Genomic DNA, 19,577 nt, shown 5'->3' on the forward strand with positions numbered 1-19,577 from the left:
GTCAGCTTGGTTCACCCCACTGCTTTATTATGTAGTGGGTTCACCCCACTACTACAGGTGACCTAGTAACAATCTGTCTAAATTTCTCACCACTTCTCCCTGCAATAATCATGGATTCTGTCTTTGCTCCCTGACTCATGCTATTCTATTACTTTAAATGCTCTCCCAAAATCCTCTCCTTAAATTGTTCTCTCTCTCTTTTCTCCTCCATGAATTCTTTTTGGATAACTGCAATCATGATATGATCTCTATTTTCAGGCTCACAGAAGTAATCTTGCTGTTTCTTATATTACTATAGTGTTTGTGTTGTTATCTTATCCATTCCACTAGACCATAAACTCCTAAAGAGCCTGTAGTTTCTTCTTCATCTGTGTTTCCCCTATAATCTCTAAAACACTACCACTACGTGACACACAAAAGTACCTGTTCAAAGGGCTTGCTAAATTGAACTAAAACTACAGGAGGATTTTATTTTACTTTCAGCAACTATAATCCACAAATGTTGGCAAGGTAAAAGCAGTAGTCTATAATTATTCAAAACAAAGAAATATGTAAAAATTGGAGAACTTTTACATTTCCTGACAGAATTGCCTTGTAAACTATATCCAATTAATATAAGTAGGCAAATGAATTCAGAAATTTTAGACATCTACAGTTATATACTTGCTACCTTTAGAAAATAATAACAACAATCATATATCATTCTGATCATATGGTAAGCATGAGACTACATGTTTTATAAGGGGTACCTCACTTGAGCTTTAAAACAATCCTTGGAGGTGCCATAATGATTCACATTTACAGATGAAGGAGTGGAGACTTAGTAAGGTTAACTGCATTCTCCAGGATTGCAAAGCTCCTAAGTAGTGACTATGGAGATTTGAGCCCAGGCAGTCTGATCCTTAGTTCATGTGCTTAGCTGATGATATATGCTTCACTCAGGTTTTATATGGTGCTTTCATTAGAAATTGTCAAAATGCTTATTTTGACAATATTTAAATGTGTTCGTATGTTTAATCTGTTCAGAATATTTAAAAATCATTATCAACCACGTTTGTGTTAAGGAGAAATTCAATCTTTTTCATATGAAGAAACAAAAGACATGAAGCAACTCACCGGACTCTTGAGGTATTGAAAATTATTTGAGTAGTAGTTGTTATTTTGGAATATAATGTGTAAGCATTTCTAAAGCCATTTACCAATACCTATAGAAGATTTTGTAGGTAGTTTTACTCAAGTGGAGGTTGAATAAAACCCAAGGTTACCTTAAGGACTCCATTTCCTTTGGGTAGCGTGTTTTGATTATCGTAATTTAATCATGGAAATAATTCAGAAAGGTTTTTTATAATTTTCATATTTCCTTTTAAAATTATAATTATCAGCGATTATGCTCGCTCACATTGCAACACTGTGAGCATTACTGCTCCAAAGGACAAGTCTTAAAAGTTTCTGTGTCATTCATATTTACTACTATTGAGAAGATCAACAGTGAAAGGGGGAAAAATGAGTCTAAAAATAGTTCCTCTTCAGAGTTCTGGATTAAGCCTCCTTGTTCTTTTTACAGAGAGATGTGGACAGGGTCATGGTTTAAAGAGTAGGTGTGTTTCTGAAATAACCTTATTCTTTTCATTTCAAGCCTCCCACTGCCAGCCACAGTTGCTGCTATTGTGTGAATATTAAAAAAAGGTTTGTCATAGTTGCTCTGTGCAAATGATACATTTTAAACATCATATATTTATATATTATTTTCAGCATCAACTCCTACAGTCCATCTGCAAGGTATATTAAAGGCTTTCACAGTTCTAAGTGGCTTTAATTAAAAGATAATTATACATAGAGCTTTTTCATAAAGCAACAATCTAAATATACATCTTTTAATTTAGTTCATAATCTGTCATTTCCTAAGACCAAAGTCACTCATTGGACAATGGTATTTGATTATTTACAAATCTACCTGAAGTCTCCAGGAAATATAGAGACTATTCTATGTGAAAAAGAAGATACACCCTTAGTTCTGGTAAATGAATATTTCTTAATTTTCTCTACGTTTGATATGAAGAGTTTGTGTTCATCTCAGAATTGCCCTAAAGTGGAAACATCAATTCTGAGAATAAAATCATTGTCTGGAGACAATATGACAGTGCAGATTTGGTCCAGAATTTCACTGCATAAATCATATATGTATCACATAGACCTCAGAATTGTGGGTTGAACGGCATTTGGCCAAAAGTGCTTCAGATATCCCAGTTTCTTGTCTGAGGAATATCTGAAATGAGAGATTGGACAGCATGAATTTGAGAACTGAAAATTATTGTTATGGGAATAAACTGAGCCATGGAGAAAATTGAGTCAGGTATAAACTGTGCATACTTTCCTGTAAAGCCTGAAATTTCCAAAATAAGAATGAGAGCATAGTAAATTTGCCTATCCAATATAAACAAGGAATATCTTCAATTTCAGAGTTTTTGGCTAGAATTTGACAAAACTGAAATCCTGAGCAAAGGACATATGTAGGTGAGACTTCTTTTCTAAACATCGAACAAATCTAGATGTTCTCATAAATATTTTGAGCCAGCAGATGGAACTAGAGCATGCTCTGTGAGCTCAAAACAGTATAGTGGCCACAGACTGGCACCCAAGCTTTTAGAAACCTCCCCAAACAGAAGCAGAGCACTAAGTAACATGATGTTTCTCTGTAGATTTCTCAATTCTATTTCCATTACTTAACTCTTCTGGTTCTAGAGATTGTACACCAGTCAGAATAGGATAGATTATGCTGTGCTAACTACTTCCAAATCTCAGTACCTGAAAGCCACAAAGGAATATTTATCACACTGCATATGCAACCCACATCATCAAGGAGGCTCTGTTTATTATAGATGAGATGATGGAGGATAAAAGACCTTGCAATGGCAATGAATGACACTCTCAGGCCTGACATGGCAATGGTCACCTCCATGCACAACTAATTGACCAGAACTAGCCACACAGGTACCTAACATCAAGGGGGTGAAGAAGTACAATCCTCCCATATGCCCAGAAGAGGAAAATCAGATATCATCTAATATAATATGTTTTGTGATGGTATGATGCTAACTAATTAATAGTCATCTTACTTCTTTGCCTCTAATGCTGATGGATTCATTCATCAAAATATCAATGCTGGATAAAATCTACCACAGTGCTTCTCAAACTTTAATGTGCAGTGAATCACAAAGAGCACTTTTCAAAGTTGCTGATTCTGATAAAGTAGGTCTGGGGCAGAGTCTAAGATGCTACATTTCTAACAAGCTCTCAGGTGCTGCAGATACCTCTGGTCCTCAGAAAACATTCTGAATAGCAAGGCTTTAACAAATACCTTTCCTGCACCTGCACACAAGTAGCTCAACTTTGTTGGAGGAAAATCATAACTAAACCGACAGCTATACTCTAAATTCTGTATTTCAGACTTCAGGTTGTACACAATGAAACCTGCTAATCCTATTATATTTCTCTAATAGGCTTATTTTCAACCTTCTGGAAATAACTGTTTTATACCTTTTCATCTCTCTTGGAAAGACACACATTTCCTCCTAAATCCTCACTCTTAGCTAATGATCCTGCCTCATACTAAATGGAGAAAAAAGAATCCATCAGATGAAAACCCCATAATCTCTCCCACACAAAACCCACTAAGCTCTTTTCACTGTATTCATCTTTCCCATCTGCTTTCCTCTGGTTATAAAGGAGAAAGTATCTTTTTTCCTATCAAAGTCAATTTTTTGACTTTTGCTATTGCTAACATTTCTTTTTGCCTTCTTGGGTTTTCTTTAATTTTTCATGTTTCTCTTCTAAATTTTTACTGGATCATTTACTTTAACATATAAAAATATTATACTATTTCTCATTTAAAACAAAACAAAATAATACAAAACCCTTTTTTGGCCTTACATATCCTCCTAACTACTACCCTATTCTTCTGCTCTCATTCATTATTAAAATTTAGAAAGGGATGAATATACAACCATTTTTTACTTCATAATCTCCTGTTCTTTGTGTTGATGACTTCCAAAATTATTTCCTGTCCAGAAATTAGAATCTGAGTTTCCGACTCCCATATCCAATTACATTCTCCAGATTTAATAGAAACAACCTTTGACAACCCCAAACCTCATCTGTCCCAAATTATTCCTCGTGGTCCTGCCTTCTCTGCCTCAGAAAAATGACATTATAACCAGCCAAATGTGATTACTAACCTTAATAAAGGACACCATCATCTCTCGTCTGGATTACTGCAGCAGGTTTCAAAGCTTCCAGTCCTGCCACCCTATGGTCTATCCTCCATAGAAACCTCATATGACCCTCTTTAATTAGATCTAATCAAACCATCCCTCTTCTCAATGCATTCCCATTGCACTTAGTATTAAATCCAAACTGCTAGCAAAGGCCTTAAGGCACAGCTCTCCAGCCTCATGTCATGACACTCTCTTCTTGCTTACTACCTCTGGCCAGTAGATCTTTTTGCTTTCTTAAAGACCTCAAGGTATTTCCATATGTTATTTTTGCTACATGGAATGTGCTGTCATTTCCTGACATAGTCATTCTCTCCACCGTTTACATGTTCATCTCATGCATTCATCTCATCTTTCAGGTCACAGTATTAAATGTTATTTCTAAAAAGAAATAGAGAGACCTCACTGTTTTTTTGTTTTATTTTATTTTAATCTGAAGTCGTTTCCAAACATTATTCTGTATGTTGGCACCCTGCTAATTTCCTTTAACATATAAAAATTTGCAATTATTTTTAATCTCATCTCCTGTCTATTTATATTTACCTTGAATTTATGTGTGTTACATTCAAGTTGCTTCCCCAGGTCCTTGAGCTCTACTTGGCACATAGTTAAAGGTCAATGATTATTTGTATAATGAATTAATGGGTAGATGAATGGATACATAAATGATTGAATAACACAGTATAGTTTCTTTTGTAATTTTTTTTCCCTTTGGTATTAGTCTAAATATACTTCTCTATACAATTATATTTAATTACAATTATACGATACACTTATAGATATACTATATATATGTTATATACTATACAATTATGTGCTAACCTATAAATAAGTTTCACTTCAAAAGTTTCAGACGAGATCAGGCCCATTCAGGGTGGTATGGCCATGAAGTCACTTCAAAAAGTTTCAATGCCTAAAACTGACTCTAACATTTATCCTCCAAGCCACAGTAAAGGCATACTTTGGGAGAAGCTTAAAAATCTCCTCAGCTTTTATTGATATAATCAGTAATAAGCTATAGGGTTAAAAATAGAACAAAACTATATTTATTAGAGATATTTCATATATATATTAGGCTTCCTTAAAATTTCCAAGGGAACACAATTATATGTGACTAAAGATTATTTTTCTTTTTTATAATACAATTTAAATTTACTGGTTTGGGTTAATGTCTCACTTATATAAGACCAATGATTTTGTCACTGCAACTAGAAAAACTCACATAAATTACAAAAATGACACTTTCAAGAACATCAGAGAGCTATGTAAGTAGTGAGAATGAGATGAACTAAATTTCCAAAGAGTAGACATCTTTTCTGAGGTAAGCCAAATATTTAATTCATTTTTTTCTCCTGCAAAAGTTTGTTAATTCTGGGTAAGAATTGAGAGTCAAGCATGGGTGAGGCAGAGTACCTCTGGGGTAGAAAGATAAATGAATGTAATTTGGTTGGCCAGAGATGGAAAAATATAGTGAAAATTTGAGGGGCCCTAAAAATGCTGCTGAGATTTTTTTTCTCGTGAGCCATTTGCTGAGCTTCTTCCCTGTGTAAAAAGCTGAGGAGATAGGATGAAAACTTCTTAAATGCAGAATTGCAATTTTCCCTTTCCTTTAAGAGCTTTGGGAACTGAGGGAAGAGTCCAGTGTTAAGCACCCAGTTGGTCTCACCCTCAAGACAGTTGACAGATTTGAAGTTGCTTGGGCAGAAAGCTAGAACATGGAACTAGCAACTTCTGAAGGCTGAGCTGAATCTCTCTCTGTCTTTCAGAGCTGACAGGATGGGCACATGTAGGCTCTACAAACATGGAGAAAGGCAGTCTAAGCAGATATAGTCTTATTACAAGTGCAAAACAGCCCTGACCCAGATCAATTTCTGATTGAATTAAAGTGTCAACTCCTCACTGTATTTGAATAGCTAAGGAAAGGAAGGATACTTTTTGGGATACATTAGCCAGTATGATTTGAAAACCGTATGTTTATTTTATGCAATGTCTGACATTCAATAAAATATTACTGGATATGAAAAGTGGCCCGGAGATATGACAGACAAAAAGAAAAGCAAAGTAGACTCACAGATTATGCAGATGTTACAGTTATAAATGTACTTTGGGAGGCCGAGGCGGGCAGATCACGAGGTCAGGAGTTCGAGACCAGCCCGGCCAACATGATGAAACCCCGTTTCTACTGAAACTACAAAAATTAGCCAGGCATGGTGGTGGGCGCCTGTAATCCCAGCTACTCAGGAGGCTGAGGCAGGATAATCTCTTGAACCCGGGAGGCAGAGTTTGCAGTGAGCCGAGATCGCACCATTGCACTCCAGCCTGGGCGACAGAGCGAGATTCTGTCTAAAATAAATAAATAAATAATAAATAAATAAATAAATAAATAAAAATATAGACATTGTCCATTCTTTGGAGAACCCCAAAAGTGTTGTGATCTTAAAAACAGAAACAAAGTGTATCGTAGACTAGGAATCAGTAAACTACAGCCTGCAGGCTAAATCCAACCCACTGCTTGTTTTTGTATGATGTTTTGCAGAAACACAGCCATGCCCATTTGTTTATTTACTGTCTGTAGCTGTGCTCTTGTACCACAAAGCAGAGTTGAATAGTTGCAACAGAAGCCATATGGCATGTAAAGTCTAAAGTATTTACTATCTTGTTCTTATAGAAGCAGTTCACCAGCCCTGTTCCAGACTTATAATACAATACATAAAGTCACTACAATTGGAAGTTTTACAGGCATAATGGAAAACTCATTAGGAATTTGTGAAATATGTTGTTGACATACGAATTGCTTAGAAAAGAAAGATTTAAATAACACCTCCCTTCCAAGTTTGTTTGTTTCCCATCAGCTTCAATAAATGTGAGCTATTATTATGTGCTGTAAACATAGTGAACACATAATTTTATTCAGGACCACATGTTAAAAACTCCATAACTGTGGAGCTGAACTCAGATCTCAAAACTCTAACAGGTGGTTCTGAATGAAATAAAGAGACTTCTGCCCATTTTAGAGAAAGCAATACTCTGTTAACTTTTCCTTGTTATTGTTGGGTTCTGCAATGATTATTTGAATTCCGTGAGTACTCACAACATTTTGGAGTGTGGTGACAAGAATTAAAAGGCAGTCAAATGCTATGTCTTGAGTACTAAGTTGTCCACGTGATTTCACGAGAGGACCATGTAGCTAGAAATACATGTATATGGATGCAAAATCAATGTTACAATTAGTAATAATAATAACTCACAGTTACTGAATGTGTACTACGGTGTGGTAACAATCCTGTTTAATTGGTCTGGAGTGACTTCCTTATTGATTCAGGGTTAAGAACTTCCACGTGATTATAATGTTGTCACGATTAAGAACTACTGATTTAGGTGCTCCCTGCTTTTCCATGACTTGCCATGTTCCAGCCTTATTGTATTACACAGAACTTGCAGAACAGGTAACTCCTGTCTCACAGGCTCACTCACTCCCACCTAATTGGTGAATACTTGAAAATTAAAAATCATCTGCTAGTTCCTATGACCAGCGGAACCTCGGCATTTGTTTATTGGTTTCTTAATTGCTCATTAAAGAAACAATAAGACAAGCATACTTTTTAGCTCAATACATATTTGTTGTAAACAAGACCTATGATGGTACTGTTTTGTTTTCTTCCCCCAAATAAGCTGCAGTAATAAAACGTGTTATCGTTTTTTAGGCAATGTGCTGAGCATTTGTGCAATGAGATGGTGACAAAAAAGTGTGAGACATGAGTTTTGTTGCATTAACTCGAGAGCAAGTAGGGAGAAAAAAGGAAAGCAAATATTCTCCTACTTTCTGTCTTTCTCTTTGTCTCAGTTTCTTTGTCTCTCTTGGTTTCTCTGTCTGTAGCTCCAGCTATCTGTTCTAATAAACTACCCATAAGAGTAGGGGAGGAGTGTGGAGCCAAGATGGCTGAATAGGAACAGCTCCAGTCTACAGCTCCCAGCGTGAGCGACGCAGAAGACGGGTGATTTCTGCATTTCCATCTGAGGTACTGGGATCATCTCACTAGGGAGTGCCAGACTGTGGGTGCAGGACGGTGGGTGCAGTGCACTGGGCGCAAGCCAAAGCATGGAGAGGCATTGCCTCACTCGGGAAGCAAAAGGGGTCAGGGAGTTCCCTTTCCTACTCAAAGAAAGGGGTGACAGACGGCACCGGGAAAATCGGGTCACTCCCACCCTTATACTGTGCTTTTCCAATGGGCTTAAAAAATGGCACACCAGGAGATTATATCCCGCACCTGGTTTGGAGGGTCCTATGCCCACGGAGTCTCGCTGATTGCTGCTAGCACAGCAGTCTGAGATCAAACTGCAAGGCAGCAGCAAGGCTGGGGGAGGGGCGCTTGCCATTGCCCAGGCTTGATTAGTTAAACAAAGCAGCCAGGAAGCTCGAACTGGGTGGAGTCCACCACAGCTCAAGGAGGCCTGCCTGCATCTGTAGGCTCCAGCTCTGGGGGCAGGGCACAGACAAACAAAAAGACAGCAGTATCCTCTGCAGACTTAAATGTCCCTGTCTGACAGCTTTGAAGAGAGTAGTGGTTCTCCCAACATGCAGCTGGAGATCTGAGAACAGGCAGACTGCCTCCTCAAGTGGGTCCCTGACCCTTGAGCAGCCTAAGTGGGAGGCACCCCCCAGTAGGGGCAGACTGACACCTCACAGGGCCGGATACTCCTCTGAGACAAAACTTCCAGAGGAACAATCAGGCAGCAGCATTTGCAGATCACCAGTATCCACTGTTCTACAGCCACCTCTGTTCTGCAGCCATGTCTGCTGATCCAGGCAAACAGGGTCTGGTGTGGACCTCTAGCAAACTCCAACAGACCTGCAGCTGAGGGTCCTGTCTGGTAGAACGAAAACTAACAAACAGAAAGGACATCCACACCAAAAACCCATCTGTACGTCACCATCATCAAAGACCAAAAGTAGATAAAACCACAAAGATAGGGAAAAAAACAGAGCAGAAAAATTGGAAACTCTAAAAAGCAGAGCGCCTCTCCTCCTCCAAAGGAACACAGCTCCTCACCAGTAATGGAACAAAGCTGGACAGAGAATGACTTTGATGAGTTGAGAGAAGAAGGCTTCAGATGATCAAACTACTCCGAGCTACAGGAGGAAATTCAAACCAATGGCAAAGAAGTTAAAAACTTTGGAAAAAAATTAGACGAATGGATACCTAGAATAATCAATGCAGAGAAGTCCTTAAAGGAGCTGATGGAGCTGAAAGCCAAGGCTCGAGAACTACGCGAAGAATGCAGAAGCCTCAGGAGCCGATGCGATCAACTGGAAGAAAGGGTATTGGTGATGGAAGATGAACTGAATGAAATGAAGCAAGAAGGGAAGTTTAGAGAAAAAAGAATAAAAAGAAACAAACAAAGCCTCCAAGAAATATGGGACTATGTGAAAAGACCAAATCTACGTCTGATTGGTGTACCTGAAAGTGATGGAGAGAATGGAACCAAGTTGGAAAACACTCTGCAGGATATTATCCAGGAGAACTTCCCCAATCTAGCAAGGCAGGCCAACATTCAGATTCAGGAAATACAGAGAACGCCACAAAGATACACCTTGAGAAGAGCAACTCCAAGACACATAATTGTCAGATTCACCAAAGTTGAAATGAAGGAAAAAATGTTAAGGGCAGCCAGAGAGAAAGGTCGGGTTACCCACAAAGGGAAGCCCATTAGACTAACAGCGGATCTCTCAGCAGAAACTCTACAAGCCAGAGGAGAATGGGAGCCAATATTCAACATTCTTAAAGAAAAGAATTTTCAACCCAGAATTTCATATCCAGCCAAACTAAGCTTCATAAGTGAAGGAGAAATAAAATGCTTTACAGAGAAGCAAATGCTGAGAGCTTTTGTCACCACCAGGCCTGACCTACAAGAGGTCCTGAAGGAAGCACTAAACATGGAAAGGAACAACTGGTACCAGCCACTGCAAAAACATGCCAAAATGTAAAGATCATCAAGGCTAGGAAGAAGCTGCATCAACTAACGAGCAAAATAACCAGCTAACATCATAATGACAGGACCAAATTCACACATAACAATATTAACTTTAAATGTAAATGGACTAAATGCTCCAATTAAAAGACACAGACTGGCAAATTGCATAAAGAGTCAAGACCCATCAGTGTGCTGTATTCAGGAAACCCATCTCAGGTGCAGAGACACACATAGGCTCAAAATAAAGGGATGGAGGAAGATCTATCAAGCAAATGGAAAACAAAAAGAGGCAGGGGTTGCAATCCTAGTCTCTGATAAAACAGACTTTAAACCAACAAAGATCAAAAGAGACAAAGAAGGCCATTACATAATGGTAAAGGGATCAATGCAATGAGAAGAGCTAACTATCCTAAATATATATGCACCCAATACAGGAGCACCCATATTCATAAAGCAAGTCCTGAGTGACCTACAAAGAACTTAGACTCCCACACAATAATAATGGGAGACTTTAACACCCCACTGTCAACATTAGACAGATCAACGAGACAGAAAGTTAACAAGGATACCCAGGAATTGAACTCAGCTCTGCACCAAGCGGACCTAATAGACATCCACAGAACTCTCCACCCCAAATCAACAGAATATACATTTTTTTCAGCACCACACCACACCTATTCCAAAATTGACCACATAGTTGGAAGTAAAGCAATCCTCAGCAAATGTAAAAGAACAGAAATTATAACAAACTGTCTCTGAGACCACAGTGCAATCAAACTAGAACTCAGGATTAAGAAACTCATTCAAAACCGCTCAACTACATGGAAACTGAACAACCTGCTCCTGAATGACTATTGGGTACATAATGAAATGAAGGCAGAAATAAAGATGTTCTTTGAAACCAACGAGAACAAAGATACAACATATCAGAATCTCCGAGACACATTCAAAGCAGTGTGTAGAGGGAAATTTATAACACTAAATGCTCACAAGAGAAAGCAGGAAAGATCCAAAATTGACACCTTAACATCACAATTAAAAGAACTAGAAAAGCAAGAGCAAACACATTCAAAAGCTAGCAGAAGACAAGAAATAACTAAAATCAGAGCAGAACTGAAGGAAATAGGGACACAAAAAACCCTTCAAAAATTAATGAATCCAGGAGCTGGTTTTTTGAAAAGATAAACAAAATGGATAGACCGCTAGCAAGACTAATAAAGAAGAAAAGAGAGAAGAATCAAATAGATGCAATGAAAAATGATAAAGGGGGGCCGGGCGCAGTGGCTCATGCTTGTAATCCCAGCATTTTGGGAGGCCGAGGCGGGCAGATCACGAGGTCAGGAGATCGAGACCATGGTGAAACCCCGTCTCTACTAAAAATACAAAAAAAAAAAAAAAAAAAAAAAAAAATTAGCCGGGCCTGGTGGCAGGCATCTCTAGTCCCAGCTACTTGGAGAGGCTGAGGCAGGAGAATGGCGTGAACCCGGGAGGCAGAGCTTGCAGTGAGCTGAGATTGCTCCACTGCACTCCAGCCTGGGCGACAGAGCAAGACTCCGTCTCAAAAAAAAAAAAAAAAAAAAAAAGATAAAGGGGATATCACCACCAATCCCTCAGAAATACAAACTACCATCAGAGAATACTACAAACACCTCTATGCAAATAAACTAGAAACTCTAGAAGAAATGGATAAATTCCTCGACATATACACCCTCTGAAGACTAAACAAGGAAGAAGTTGAATCTCTGAATAGACCAATAACAGGCTCTGAAATTGTGGCAATAATCAGTAGCTTACCAACCAAAAAAAGTCCAGGACCAGATGAATTCACAGCTGAATTCTACCAGAGGTACAAGGAGGAACTGGTACCATTCCTTCTGAAACTATTCCAATCAATAGAAAAAGAGGGAATCCTCCCTAACTCATTTTATGAGGACAGCATCATCCTGATACAAAGCCTGGCAGAGACACAACCAAAAAAGAGAATTTCAGACCAATATCCTTGATGAACATTGATGCAAAAATCCTCAATAAAATACTGGCAAACTGAATCCAGCAGCACATCAAAAAGCTTATCCACCATGATCAAGTGGGCTTCATCCCTGGGATGCAAGGCTGGTTCAACATATGCAAATCAATAAATGTAATCCAGCATATAAACAGAACCAAAGACAAAAACCACATGATTATCTCAATAGATGCAGAAAAGACCTTGGACAAAATTCAAGAACTCTTCATGCTAAAAACTCTCAATAAATTAGGTATCGATGGGACATATCTCAAAATAATAAGCGCTATCTATGACAAACCCACAGCCAATATCATACTGAATGGACAAAAACTGGAAGCACTGCCTTTGAAAACTGGCACAAGACAGGGATGCCCTCTCTCATCACTCCTATTCAACATAGTGCTGGAAGTTCTGGCCAGGGCAATTAGGCAGGAGAAGGAAATAAAGGGAATTCAATTAGGAAAAGAGGAAGTCAAATTGTCCCGGTTTGCAGATGACATGATTGTATATCTAGAAAACCCCATCGTCTCAGCCCAAAATCTCCTTAAGCTGATAAGCAACTTCAGCAAAATCTCAGGATACAAAATCAATGTACAAAAATCACAAGCATTCTTGCACACCAATCACAGACAAACAGAGAGCCAAATCATGGTGAACTCCCATTCACAATTGCTTCAAAGAGAATAAAATACCTAGGAATCCAACTTACAAGGGATGTGAAGGATCTCTTCAAGGAGAACTACAAACCACTGCTCAATGAAATAAAAGAGGATACAAACAAATGGAAGAACATTCCATCCTCATGGGTAGGAAGAATCAATATCATGAAAATGGCCATACTGCCCAAGGTAATTTATAGATTCAATGCCATCCCCATCAAGCTACCAATGACTTTCTTCACAGGATTGGAAAAAACTACTTTAAAGTTCATATGGAACCAAAAAAGAGCCCGCGTTGCCAAGTCAATCCTAAGCCAAAAGAACAAAGCCGGAGGCATCACGCTACCTGTCTTCAAACTATACTACAAGGCTACAGTAACCAAAACAGTATGGTGCTGGTACCAAAACAGAGATATAGATCAATGGAACAGAACAGAGCCCTGAGAAATAATGCCGCATATCTACAACCATGTGATCTTTGACAAACCTGACAAAAACAAGAAATGGGGAAAGGATTCCCTATTTAATAAATGGTGCTGGGAAAACTGGCTAGCCATATGTAGAAGCTGAAACTGGATCCCTTCCTTACACCTTATACAAAAATTAATTCAAGATGGATTAAAGACTTACATGTTAGACCTAAAACCATGAAAATCCTACAAGAAAACCTAGGCAATACCGTTCAGGACATAGGCATTGGCAAGGACTTCATGTCTAAAACACCAAACGCAATGGCAACAAAAGCCAGAATTGACAAATGGGATCTAATCAAACTAAAGAGCTTCTGCACAGCAAGAGAAACTACCATCAGAGTGAACAGGCAACCTACAAAATGGGAGAAAATTTTCACAACCTACTCATCTGACAAAGGGCTAATATCCAGAATCTACAATGAACTCAAACAAATTTACAAGAAAAAAACAAACAACCCCATCAAAAAGTGGGCAAAGGACATGAACAGACACTTCTCAAAAGAAGACATTTATGCAGCCAAAAAACACATGAAAAAATGCTAATAATCACGGCCATCAGAGAAATGCAAATCAAAACCATAATGAGATACCATCTCACACCTGTTAGAATGGCCATCATTAAAAAGTCAGTAAACAACAGGTGCTGGAGAGGATGTGGAGAAATAGGAACACTTCTACACTGTTGGTGGTACTGTAAACTAGTTCAACCATTGTGGAAGTCAGTGTGGCGATTCCTCAGGGATGTAGAACTAGAAATACCATTTGACCCAGCCATCCCATTACTGGGTATATACCTAAAGATTATAAATCATGCTGCTATAAAGACACATGCACACGTATGTTTATTGCGGCACTATTCACAATAGCAAAGAGTTGGAACCAACCCAAATGTCCAACAACGATAGACTGGAGTAAGAAAATGTGGCACATATACAGCATGGAATACTATGCAGCCATAAAAAATGATGAGTTCATGTCCTTTGTAGGGATATGGATGAAACTGGAAACCATCATTCTCAGCAAACTATTGCAAGGACAAAAAACCAAACACTGCATGTTCTCACTCATAGGTGGGAATTGAACAATGAGAACACATGGACACAGGAAGGGGAACATCACACTCCGGGGACTGTTGTCGGGTGGGGGAGGTGGGTGGTGGGGGGAGGGGGGAGGGATAGCATTAGGAGATATACCTAATGGTAAATGACGAGTTAATGGTTGCAGCACACCAACATGGCACATGTATACAGATGTAACAAACCTGCAATTTTTGCACATATACCCTAAAACTTAAAGTATAATAATAATAAAATTTAAAAAAGAGAAAAGAAAAGAGTAGAGGAAAGTAGGAGAAATAAAGTCCTTAAATGGGATTCAAGCTCTTTAACACTGTAAAAAATGTTAGGTAAAGATGACCAAATAATCACTCCAACATTTGTATTTGTTTGTTTAATGAAAATTTGAATCAGAGAAACAGAGTTTTGAGAAAAATAACCTAAAAGGGGACATTTATACCTAACTCTTCGTATTTCCCTATGGATGAGCTTCCATTATAGTAGTATCTTTAGCATTTCTCCATCTTCATCACTCACTTATCTCCAGGGAAGGAGGAGTGATATACCTGTCCAATAAATTTAGGGGAAAGCATTGGTATGCTTGGATCAACCCCCTTTGCTTTATATTTGTCTACCTACAGGGGCATACATTCTTCCAGTTACACACAGCTTGTCTCCCCAGGTGTGTGTTTGTATGTATGTAAAAGAGAGGAAGAGGAGGAAGAGGAGAGAAGAGAGAGAAAGAGAATGTTGCCTGTGATTGTTTGCATATACCAAAGACAAAATAAGTCTATTTGTTCAAGTGTAGGCTGGTCCACCGGACAAAAATATTTAGTCATGTTCTCCAAATAGCTTATAAGTAATTAAGAAATGATGTTGTTAATTTATTTGACTCCTGTGCCTATTTTTGAAGAGTTCTGCAATTATGTTTACTTTGTCTGGTATACAATTCAAAAAATACTCCAGAGTATCAAATGAAACATTAACATATTAAAAATTTAAAATTTCCAAGAATCTCACAATGTTTAGCACTTTGTTCTCATATTCTCAATTTTATTTAATTGGGTATGTATATTTGTGTCTTTTTTAAAAAACAACATTGGTATGATAGTGTTTAACTTTGCATCTTATAAGGCTTCCAAATAAACTTTGTAAGTATTAACTAATTGAAATTGTTATACAATGGCCGAATAATTTCATAAAGTGATGTCACCAATCACTACACATCTCTAGGTATTTGGGGGCTGGAGAAATTGCACATGAAGGCTAATACTCGTTCCTTTCATGTGGTTAATATGTATAAACATTAAGTCTGGTGTATCACCTTCTCAGAACCCTCCAGCTACTAGTATCCTTCTACTGATAAGAAATGTAGCAAAGTCGTGCTTTACTCAAAAATCTATGAAATATTTATTAATAGTATATGCTTAGTATTGTGTTAGGAACTATAGCAATGAAGATATATAAAAAAAGAAAAAACCAAATGTCCAACATAACAGATTAGTGATTTTATAACTTAAACTTATTGATGACCCTTTTGTTTACCTCAACTGGTTTATAACTGAGAGTTCATAGAACATACACAACTAACGTTTATTAATGATAAAATTTCATTTCAAATTTAGGTGATTGCTATATATTTATAAAGTAGGTATACACATATATTGTAATCTATGTTTCAAATAGTTGGAAAACATAGATCTCCCTATTTAAAATATTTTTCTACAGTAGATTATAATTAATTATTATTGAATGAACTTTTAAAATATAGAGGGGTAAGAAAATGAAATCTCTCAAGGATTAAATGTTGAAATGATAAACTGTACTAGAGGAGAAAAATGCAAAGTCTCCAAACTAATTTAAGAATTTGAGGAAGTCTCAAATGTTCTATATCACAAATACTATCTAGTTTTGCTACTTAGACAAAGCATGACTTAGCAAAGCAACAGAATGAGTAAGACTATGCAGAAACGTTGATCTCATTTCTGTTTCCAACTGAGTATGCAGAGTATGGATGATAAGGCTGATGTGTGACGTAAGCATTACTGAAAGCATGGATTCATTCATCCTATACTTTACTGAACATGTAAAAAGATCATGCTCTTTAGGCAAGCCCTAGATTTGTGTATGTATGCATGTACAAATGTGTGTGTATTTCATACATGTATTTAAGCATAATTCACGTGCCAAAATATATGCAACATCTATCTTATCTCTATCTACCTATCTATGTATCTATCTACCTACCTATCTGTGTATCTATCTACCTACCTACCTAGCTATCCAACCATCTATCCATATCTAATTTATCTATACTTTTCTACAGGTACAGCTCAAATGAACAATATGTTGAGTTCCAAAATTTTATTCTTATTAAAACAATACTTTAAACTCAAAGTCAATTTTCTGAACCCAGAAATATTAATGCCCATTGTTACACAACTCTTTCACAATGTATGATTATTTCACATATCTCATTTGTTCCATTCCAAAACTTCCACAGGTGCTAAGATGACGGAACCAATTCCATTTTGTAAATAGCAAGCTAAGACTTGAGTGTGATCATATGACTTTTCCTAAGAACATGTAAGCAGAAAATAGTGCTCCCAGCAATAGAGTGTAGGACAGATGATTTCATATCAAAAGTTCAGAAGGTTGAATGGCCTAAAGGAAAGAGATTAGGTTTTGGAACAATTGTGCCTAGGGCATATTTTCACTCTTTACCTCACTGAAGTGGACTGCTCCCCTACAGATATTCAGTTTCTTTTTATGTAAACTGCGGCATGGACACCCATCTTGCAGACTCTTGTGAGGACTGAGATTCATTTATGAAAGTTTCCAGCCAAGTGCCTGGTACTATGTAGGAGCCGAATAAACAGAGGCAGCTTTTTACTATACAAGATCATGCAACTGATAATTGTACCCAAGTCAACAAGGGCATATTCATATTTGCTGTCAATTATTGACTGAATAATTTCAACAGGATTCACACTTTGAGATTTCATTTCTTCTATTTCACTGAGTGTATCTATCTCAATCCATTATCAGATGGCCTGCACTCAAGAAGGAAACCTCAGTTAAATGTTGCAGTACAAAACAGTACATTTGGAAAGTGAAAATTTTCTGCAACAAAAGTGATACTATTAATTCTTAGCAAATTTGTAAAGATTGCTCCATTATATACTTAACCCATGCAATTATTCCCATTCATCACCATGACTGAACAAGAACTGAATATGGATATAATTAAAGTAAACAAAGTCTAATGACTAAAATTAGAAAAAATAAAATCCATTAAAATTTAATTTATACATTTTTACTTATACCTAATTCTGAAATATAATGGTCTGAGTTATTGACGGCTATTAATAAAAGAAGCTTTATATTTCATATTCTTACATTTTATATTATGAAGCTAAGCTATATGTTGTATTCCCTCACTTATATATATTTTTGTCTCTAAATAGAAACAAAAATGACTATAAAAAATACATGTGTATATTTATATTTATATTTATATATCTGCATATAATATATAAATATAAAATCTTATTTATATTTCTATTTTTGAATTTATATCAATATAATGCATATTATATGATATATAAATATAAAACTTTATGTTTATATGATAAATATAAAAAATTATGTATTTTTCTATAAGTATATATTTACAACAGAAATAAGGCTGTATAGCCAAATAATCATCAATTACTGCTATACACATATCTGTAGCAATGGCCCTTGAACAACACAGGTTTGAACTGTGCAGTCCACTTATATGCAGATTTTGTATTGCCTCTGCCACTCCTGAGCCTGCAAGACCAACCCCTCCTCTTTCTCCTTCTCAGCCTAAAGATAATGAGGATGAAGACTTTTATGATAATCCACTTCCACTATTCAAGCAAATATAATTTATCTTCTTTATGATTTTCTTAATAACATGTTCTTTTCTCTAGCTTACTTTATTGTAAAAATACAGTACAAAATATATGTATCATATGAAATATGTGTTAATAAACTGTTTTTGTTATCAGTGAGCCTTCCTTACTGGTCAAGAACAGGCTATTAGTAAATTTGAAAGGAGTCAAAAGTTACATATGGATTTTTGACTGCCCTGGGTGTTGGTGCCCCTAACTGCCACATTATTCAAGGGTCAACTGTATATAGATATACATAAGTATATATAATGACGGAAATAATGCTCTAGATAGTTAAATAATGATAAATTTAACTCCAAGTTTCGTAAGTAAACATGCTGTACAGAATTTGACTTTCAGATTTAAAAAATGCATTTTTTTTTGTTTTTCTGATAATGAAACAAATACTAGTTCTATTAGTTGATAGGGGTTGTTACTGTATAAGCTATTTCTCCATACACAAGCAAGAATACTCTTTAGGATTCTTACAAAAGTTATGTATATTTTTGAGTGACAGTAAGAACAGTAAAAGAAAATATAAGCACAACAAAACATAAAGGCATTTAAGTAAACATCACTCCTGCCAAGATTAAACTTCCCAGTTGGCTCATGTTCATATTTTGTTCTACACCCCACAGTGTTTATTCATGTATGGAGGCCCTCTTGACTGTCAGGATGAAATGACAACAGTCTGCAGTAATGACAATGACTTGTACTTGTAAAATACCAAGCAAAATGTAACTGTGCTCAAAATATTCGTGCATCATACTCTGTGAATAAGTCAATGATATGTGGGAAAAGAAGAGCTATTTTTTTGGAAAATTTGGCCCATGTAATCTTTTGGGAGTAATTAAGTTTCTCTGGTGCAATAACACTGTCATTTATTTTAATGTCTTAATCTCAAACTGCAGTGAGAAATTTGATAGCTAAGTGACACAGCTTTATCATTGTCCAACTACTGAAAATTTAAATAATTTAATTTTAAAATGCATGATACTTTCAAATAAGTATTTAACATAGACTTAAGCCAACCACAATGCATATGTTTAACTTTTATAAGTAAAACTGAATAACAGATTTTGCTCAGGACTTTCCCCCACTAGACAAAGGATTCTTTCATTTAAATAGCAGGATTCATAAAAACCCAAGTCCTAGGAACAAAACAATTTAGCACTGACTTATAAAAATTAGCTTTCTATCACACTGCTTTCTCCTTCA

At 36.8% G+C, this 19,577-nt stretch overlaps 1 protein-coding gene across 3 annotated transcripts in view; it reads right to left on the bottom strand.

Annotated features, from left to right (window-relative positions):
- The window catches only part of ADGRB3 (adhesion G protein-coupled receptor B3), a 753,297-nt gene that overhangs the window by 400,815 nt on the left and 332,905 nt on the right, over nucleotides 1-19,577 (bottom strand). The window lies entirely within an intron of this gene.

Source organism: Nomascus leucogenys, chromosome 3 (assembly GCF_006542625.1).
Source record: "Nomascus leucogenys isolate Asia chromosome 3, Asia_NLE_v1, whole genome shotgun sequence".
NCBI lineage: Eukaryota > Metazoa > Chordata > Mammalia > Primates > Hylobatidae > Nomascus > Nomascus leucogenys.